We start from the raw sequence: 9,048 nt of genomic DNA on the forward strand, positions 1-9,048 counted from the left end.
AGAAATGGATTTTTGGTAGTTTCAAAAATGGAATAGATAAGTAATGCTTTATGGCAGATGTGCCATCTTTAACCCCTTAGCGACCCATGACATATCTGATACGTCATGGTGCCGCGGGGGGAGTTCAGAGAGGGGTCCCGCTGGGACCCCGCTCTGAACAGCGCCGCTCCCGGCTGATATCTGCAGCCGGGGAGTGCCTATATTAGCCGGCACGGGTCCCGTTGCTGCTCCGGCTAATTAACCATCTAAATGCAGCTGTCAAACCTGACAGCTGCATTTAGCTGCTTAGCTCCGTGCATCCCTGGTGTCTAGTGGGTCGGATCTCCCCCCGCGATGCGATCCTTCTGACTGTGCGGGCCTCACTGTCGCAATGACGCTGATCCCGGCTCGGCAATAGAGTGCTGTGGCATGCAGCAGGCCAAAGCAATCTATCACTGATCTAATGGATCTTTGCTGTGTATATACACAGCATTGATCTCTATGAGAGATCAGTGCTGTGTATATACAAGTCCCCCAGGGGGACTTCTAGTGAAAGTGTAAAAAAAAAAAAATTAATAAAAAAATCCCCTCCCCTAATAAAAGTCCAAATCACCCGCATTTTATAAATATAAATAAATAAACATATTTAGTATCACCGCACGCGTAATCACCCGAACTATTAAATTATCACATTCCTGATCTCGCATGGTAAATGGCGCAAGCGCAAAAAAAATCCAAGGTGCAAAATTGTGCATTTTTGGTCTCATCAAATCCAGAAAAAAATGTAATTAAAAGCGATCAAAAAAGTTGCATGTGCGCAATCAAGGTATCGATAGAAAGAACACATCATGGCGCAAAAAATGAAACCTTACACAGCCCCATAGACCAAAGGATAAAAGCGCTATAAGCATGGGAATAGAGCGATTTTAAGGAACATATATTTGTTAACAATGGTTTGAATTTTGTACAAGCCATCACATAAAAGAAAGGTTATACATGTTACTTATCATTGTAATCGTAACGACTTGAGGAACATATATAACAAGTCAGTTTTACCCCGTAAACACGAAACTCCCTGAAATGAAAACAAATTCCTTTTTAAATGATTTTTTTCCGTTTTCGCAGCATATTTTATGGTAAAATAAAGTCTGCCATTGCAAAGTACAATTGGTGTCGCAAAAAATAAGGGCTCATGTGGGTCTCTAGGTGAAAAAAATGCAAGTGCTATGGCCTTTTAAACATAAAGTGGAAAAAGCAAAAGCGCAAAAACGGAAATTGGCTTTGACCTTAAGGGGTTGAGATTTCCCTCCTGCCCAAACTTCTCTATGTCTTCCAATGCCTGCTGTTAGAGCTCCAATGTCTTTTTTTTTAAAAGCGATTGCCTCAACTCAGATAAAGTTCATTTGGGGAGCCAAGCCTGAAAAGAACGCTATTATGCAGACCCAAGAACAGAGAAGGGGTTGCCTTGCCTGACTTACATACTTATTACTTAGCCTCTCAGCTCTCCAGAGTGATTGACTAGACTCGACATGCCTCTACAAAACAATGGGTGGCTGTCGAACAAGCCGCCTCCAGTACCCCCTGGCTCCCGAATCTACAGACGCGTGAGCTTCGGTCACACCCCATGATTAGTCCGACTTTATGGGTCTGCGACCACCCGCTGGTCTGTGAGCGCCTGATGCCCCAGTGCTCCTTAAGGCGCCCATACTTCGGCACCCGGACTTTGTACCGAGTTTTACTGACCCGGTGTTCCAGAAATGGATTGCTCATAAATTTTTTTAGAGTCCAACACTTTGTGGCGGGCTCCTCCTGGCTATCTGCAGAGGCACGGTCGGTCCCGGATCTTCCCCCGCTGGGAACATGGAGATGTTCTCAGCTTCGACATTACCCCCACTCTTTCCCTTCGGTTTCACAATACACTGCCTCTAAGACATATTTTGAATCCCTCTGTAATGGCTTGGAGGCCCTCCGACACTCACTGTCACTAGTCTACGCTGACTTGATGACCCCCCTGACCAGGACCCGCCGTCTTTCCTTCTCAAGTGGGAAGAGGATCTGCAACTAGATCTGACTGGTCAGCAACGGACTAACATTCTCTTTCTGGCCTATAAGACCTCGATCAGCTCTCGCCTCCAGGAGGCAGGATATAAAATCATGTCCTGCTGGTACCAGGTACCAGTGAAGTTACATGCTATCTGGCCTGAGACTGACTCGATGTGTTGGCGCTGTGGTGGCGCTCAGGGTACCTTCCTGCACATTTTTTGGGTGTGCCCCTTACTGAAGCCCTTTTGGGACAAGGTACAGGAGATGCCAGGTGACGGGGCGGGATGTCCATTAAGAAGTATAAATGCTCATTACTCCGCTTTCTGGTCATAGCGGCTAGATCCTGTGTCCCTCTGTACTGGAACCGCACTGTACCTACGCCAATCTCGCTTTGGGTAAGCAAAGTTAATGAACTCATGAGAATGGAGGACCTCACTTCCTCCTTACACAATGCTAACTCTTGTTTCTAACTCTCGTGATTCAGTTGGATGGAATTTCAGGGCACGACTTGAATATGCCTCCTTGCTTGTACAAGATGAGGAAACCGTCTTGCCTCCCTCATACGAGCCATGAGAAGGACCTGACCTGCGACTGACGGTGGCCGTAGTTTCTGCACCTCCTCCCTCCCCTTCTTGATGGTACTCAGATTGGGTGGGGTTTGAAACTTAGCTTAATTGCAAACCACACCTGAACTGGAGACAAGAGTGGGGCAAAAGTGGCCATGTTTTTGTAGCGCTGGATAAGCCCTTTAACCCCTATTGAGCAAAAGGTTGTGAGTAATAGAGATGATGCGACTCAGCTGAGAACACTTAGGGCCAGTTCACACTGAGCAAGTTCGTCGGAATTCCGCGGTGGAGATTTCTGCCGCGGAATCCCACCGTGCTTAGTGTGCTGCTGTAAGTGAATGAGAGGGCGTGCGCTGGTCCGCTGCCCCCCGCTCTCCGCTCAGAGAACTAACATTTTAGTTCTTTAAGTGGAGAGGAGAGGGAGCGAACAAGCGTGCGCCCTCTCATTCACTTAAAGCAGCACACTGAGCACGGCGGGATTCTGACGATCTTGCTCAGTGTGAACTAGCCCTTAGGGTGTGTTTACACGTAACGGATCTGCAGCAGACTTCACGCTGCGAATTCGCAGCGAAATCCGCTGCGGGTCCAGTGTCATTAAATTCTATTGACATCCCGCCGCGAGTTTGTAAATTAACCCCCCAGAGGCCGGAGCGTACTGACAGAGGAACAGCTGTGCTGCTGCCGGGCATGGCTCTCTCCTCACGGCTGGGGACGCTGGACACAGCTGTGAGGAGAGAGACGCGCCCGGCAGCAGCACAGCGGAGGGGATCCTGCACGATTAGTCTGTGCACGAGGAAGGGTGCATCTGTCAGTATCAGGAGCGGATTAACTTTACCATAGGCCCCGGGCTGTTCACTAAGCCTGGGCCTCCCACCCCACTGTAACTATGGCAACCCTAGCATGGTGTTCATAGTACAGGATAGATATGATAGATAGATGATGCCCTGAATTGTGCAAAATTGCTGTAGAAAAGCCACGATTTTTTGCAAATCATGGGAGAACTGTAGCCAGGAGACATTTCACCAGTAAAAGTATCAGTCTTCTTGGGTGGCCTTGGGCCCCCAAGGAGCTCAGGGCACCGGGCTACCGCCCGAAACGGATCTATTATGATCCACTACTGGTCAGTACACTCATGCCGCCGAAGGGTTAACTTACATACTGGCAGCGGTATGTCAATCCCACTGCGAGTATGTATTGTTAATAGAGTTGAATGACACTTAACCTGCAGTGGATTTTGCTGCAAATTCGCAGCATAAAATCAGCTGCGGATCTGTTACGTGTGAACCCACCCTTAATCTAAAAGTTTGCTCTCTGCAGAATCGGATATGGGCCTGTAGACTAAGCCAAGTTATGGATCCTTGTCCTTTTTGGGCATGACCATAATAATTGCCTTTTGCATAGAAAGTAGGACGGTCCAAAGACCATTGTAAAACTTCCAACAGTTTTAGAAGAACTTGCCTAAATTGCTTGCATGCCTCGGAAGAAAGGATGTTTGCTCCCGGCAATTTGTTACTGGTTATAGAGCTAGCCATGGAAGCCAATTCTTTGGGAGTGATAGGGCCCTCCAGGGAATCCCTGACTTCTACTGACAATGTATGTGCAGCAGTGATTTTAAATTTCCGAAGAGCACCTGGTTGAGTATTGTGAGGTGGAAAACATCTCAAACACAAATTTTTCATTGTCTTTATTTTGGGCCTAAAAAAAAAAAAAAAAAAAGCCATGAAAACTTCCAAACAACTGCTAGCTACTTCCTACTTTTTTGTCAGTTCTTCTGGCTCATTTGTAGTGTAGTATAGTTTTTTTTTTGTCATGTAATTCCAGGATTTCTATTGAAGAATTGGAAGAAAAGCGACAATATAGATATGGCATTTTTACCCCCTTAGGGTACAAACCCACTTGACGTATTTGCTGCGTGAATCAGTCTTAAAAATAAGCAGGCAAAACGCAGGTTGGCTTTATACGATTGTTCTGCGTTAAAATATGCAATTGCGTATTTTTGAAGCGTGAAGCTTGTTGTTAGCAAAGCATCAGTTGTTAACAATCTGTGCGAAAAACGCATGTAGCTTCACGCTTCAAAAATACGCAATTGCGTATTTTAACGCAGAACAATTGTATAAAGCCAACCTGCGTTTTGCCTGCTTATTTTTAAGACTGATTCACGCAGCAAATACGTCAAGTGGGTTTGTACCCTTAGGGTACAAACCCACACACCGTATACGCAGCAGATACGCAACAAATACGAAGCAGATTTGTTGGTGCAGTAAATACGCTGGGTACACGGTGTGTGGGTTTATACCCTTATAGAGGTAAATAACACTAATGTTTCTTGATAGTGTAGAAGATCTCTCGACATTGGCTTCTCCAATGTGGGCTCAGCTAATCTCACAGGCTTACAGACATATCTGCCAGTAAGGCGAAACAGCAGAACATAGTCACCAGTTCATGATTATTCAGGAACGTTGTCATGAAACAGATGTTACTCATTGCGACGTGTCTAAAGTATATTTAAAGGGAAATGATCATTAGTTTAGAAGAATATAACATGCTTATATGTCCCTATAGTGCACGAGGCGCTAAGCTTCTTGGCACAGTTTCCGTGCTATTAGGCGTGCTGGTGCAGTGGGGGTGGGACTATCATCCCAGCCCGTCCACTCTGAAGATATTTATTGGGGGGGGGGGGGGGTCCATGCAGTGGGGGCAGTACTGCAGCCCCCAGTGCACCAAAACACCGAAAGCACAGAAACACAGCTCAGAATAAAGGAAAGAAACTTGCCTTCATTGTTAGCGCTCCATGCGCAATAGGGAGATATCAGCAAGTTAGACTCTTCTAACCTGCTGATAGTTTCCCTTTAGGGTATATGCACACAGAATTTGGGTGGAAATTTCAGGGGGAGTACGCACAGCAGTTTGGACACTATCTGGGCATATAAAACACTGTATTCAGAGGTCAGGAAGGTCAGTGCTTATCTGGGAGCTTGGTGAGAGAAGATTGCAGGATGTAGGGGGAGGTTTATCAAAGGGTGTAAAATTTAGACTGGTGCAAACTGGCCAAAGCAACCAATCACAACTCCTCTTTACTTTAACCAGAGCTGGAAGCTGAGCTGTGATTGGTTGCTGTGGCCAGTTTGCACTAGTCTAAATTTTACACCCTTTGATAAATCTCCCCGGTAGTGTTTTGCAGCTCTGCCTTTTTCCTCTCCTGCTCATTCATCCCCCTCAACCCCTCCCCTCTCCATAGAGCATAATGGACGCAGAAATTCTGCTTTTTAAAATCGCTTGCACTATCGATATTTATTGATTTCTGAAAAATGACATCACAGACCTCCACCCTAGCCATTCCCCGCCCAAATCTATTGCAAAACATCTAGGCTGTGTTCACACATTGCAGTTTCAATATGTTACTGAATTTGCACTACTTTATCATTTCATTGTAGTCCCACACAGCACGCTGTATTCTCTACCTGTAAAGCTGATTTGGAATAAAGTAAAGAACTTTTTGAATTTTTTTTTTCTTTTCATTTCCACACACATATTATGATCAAGCATCTTTTATCTTTGAGGTTGAGCCCCACAATAAAGGCTTTATCCGATATTATCTTACATGGAATATACTGTTTATGCCTTGTTTTTTGTCCAGGTGGGATTGGCAGTGCTGGCTCTGATCCTCTGTGCTGTTTAGCATAATTTACTTCATTTTTGTGAATACACTGCAGTACTGCAATGAAATTCCAACATGTGTGAACACAGCCCTAATTTCACTGCAGACTTGCACAATCAGTGAAATCAGTGCAGCAGCTGCTTCTGGCCAGTCAGAGATGGTGAATCACTCAGGTAATTGGGGGATCCAGCCAAGCCTCCTGTGACATCACGCCCCGCCCCCTTTCTGCATCATCAGCAAACACACACAATGTGAGACAGAGGCATGGAATCTATTGTCTCCCAAGGTATGAGAGCAGTGGGAGAAGGAGACAATGTGTATTGGCACAGAGGCCATTTTTATTCACTTCCGGGATTTCAAACAGCTACCAGTATGGCAGAACCGCACAGATATGGTAATACATTGTATAGACACATCTATATAACTTTTAATGTACTTTAAATAGAATTTTTTTTTCCTTATGTGGAGTTCCCCTTTAAACGACAGTTATGCTTTAAAGGGGTACTCTGGCCCTGCAGTATAATTTGTGTACGGCCGAAGAGGGGGTTGAAATAGAAGCCGGTGGTGACTTACCTCCCCGGTTCCAGCGGCAGCTCCCGGATTGCGCTGCCTCGTACCCCCGTCCCGTGGCTGCTTCCTGGTTAGAGCTGCGGCTTGAGACGTGATGTCTCAAGGCAGCTCTGCCATTCAGCGGTCATAGCAGAGTATGTGTATATATATATTTTTTTTTTCATATGGGACAAAACATATGGTGCCACCCATTTCAGTGTCAGACACACAGTGCACCATAAGTACATAAGTGCATATGGGGGCAAATGTATATACTGTATTTGCATTTCAGCTAGGAGGAACAACACTAAAAATGCCCTTTTTTGGCAAAAACACTGCAGCCAGATGTAAGCTGAGAGTAAGTGGGCAAAAATGAAACCTATTATTTTCACAGAAACATTAGTCGTTAAAAGTGCCAGAATAAACATCATGTCTTTACGCATATTGGCGTTTTTTTCCACAGTTCTTCAAAAGAAATCCTAAGATCACACAAAACGCCAGATTAAAAAAAAAGGCTATATACACAACAATGAGAACACACCATACCAACCGCCAGAAGGCAGGAAACACTGCTGCCATTTTTTTGTGGCATTTTTTTTGGCAAACAAAACAAAAACACTGTGCAAAACGCCAGATTAAAAAAAAGGCTATATACACAACAATGAGAACACACCATACCAACCGCCAGAAGGCAGGAAACACTGCTGCCATTTTTTTGTGGCATTTTTTTAGCAAACAAAACAAAAACACTGTGCAAAGTTTTTTTTGAGAAAGGCCTTTTATTGACTTTGAAATAAACTGCACCAAAATTTGATAAAGGGCGCCACATTTACACTGATTCAACAAATAATGCAATTAGATGGAAATGTTAGATTGCTACTAAACTTGGCATGCAGTTATGTACAGGCAGATGTGGTCTTAGTGTAAACGTGCTTCCCCACCAGCCCTATATGAAGGCTCTCAGAGGCTTTTGGGTAGTGTCCCTCTTGGCGAGAAATAACTGACTGCTAAAGAACCAGGAAGGCTGTTTTGACGATTTGCCTGCCACCTAGGCCGCTTTTCAACTGTAATAATTGGGCACTTTTAGGGGTGTTGTTCCCACACAGTTTTTTTGCTCAGTATCTTGGTCAGTATTCTTTGGTTTCAATTCACTGCTGGTTTTGGTTGCAAAATACTGAGCAAAAATACTGTGTAGGAACATAGCCTAAGGCCAATTTCACAGTGTATTTGGTTGTACAACTATGGCCGTTGTTACAGGTTGCAACAACAGGCATTGTTTATTAGCACTGCTTAATTGCATAGCAGTGAATGGAACATCGGCTGCAGTGAATACACACTGTATACACTACAGCCATTGAATATGTAATATGGTCATGTCAAACAATGGCTGCTGCTCTTACCCCATGTGAACATGGCCTAAGTTTGTATTTTGGCACATATTTCAAGTCGTAAACAGACAAAAATATGTCCCAAAGAAAAATGATTTTTGGATTAGCAGCTTTTGCTATACAGCTGCAGAAATGGTTACAAAAATCCTAAAAGTAAAATGCTGAAAATACACACGTAATATTAGATGGTTTTTGATTGAAAAAAATAAATAAATAGTGTGGACATGGCCTTAGTAAGGGATAAACCTTAAGGCCCTTTTACACATGCAGATTATTATTCCAGGAACACTCATTTACCCAGTAATAATAACCAGTGTAAAAGGGCCGGCGTTCAACTGACCCCACACTGTAAGGGCGCGTTCACACTACGGAATCCACGCGGATAAGCTCCGACAGCCAGATGTTCAAGCAAAAGCGTACACAGAATCCGTCGGAGCTTATCCGTGTGGATTCCGTAGTGTGACCAAGCCCTGAGCAAGCTGACCATATTAGGCTGTGTTCACACTGCGTTTTTGCAATCCATTTAACATATCCGTATTTAGTTGGCTACTTTTAACAGACAGAATAACTTGGTTACCACTACTTTTGTGTCTGTTAAAAAAAAAAAAAAACGCATCCATTTTGATCCGTTTTTTTTATAATGGTAGTCAATGGAAAAACAGATCCAAAAGGATGACACGCAATTGCATCCGTTTTTTCTATAAAACGTTTATGGTAGATGAAAAACGCAGTGTGAACTCAGCCTTACACGGTTCGAGAAGCGTGTGCGGTAATTGTGTCTTAAGGCCCCCATAAACCTTTAATAACTGACGTCCGTCAGTTATCTCTCCTGCCTAATGCCCTTCCTCCCGATATGTAGGAATGT

The sequence above is a fragment of the Dendropsophus ebraccatus genome, chromosome 8 (assembly GCF_027789765.1).
Source record: "Dendropsophus ebraccatus isolate aDenEbr1 chromosome 8, aDenEbr1.pat, whole genome shotgun sequence".
Classification (NCBI taxonomy): domain Eukaryota; kingdom Metazoa; phylum Chordata; class Amphibia; order Anura; family Hylidae; genus Dendropsophus; species Dendropsophus ebraccatus.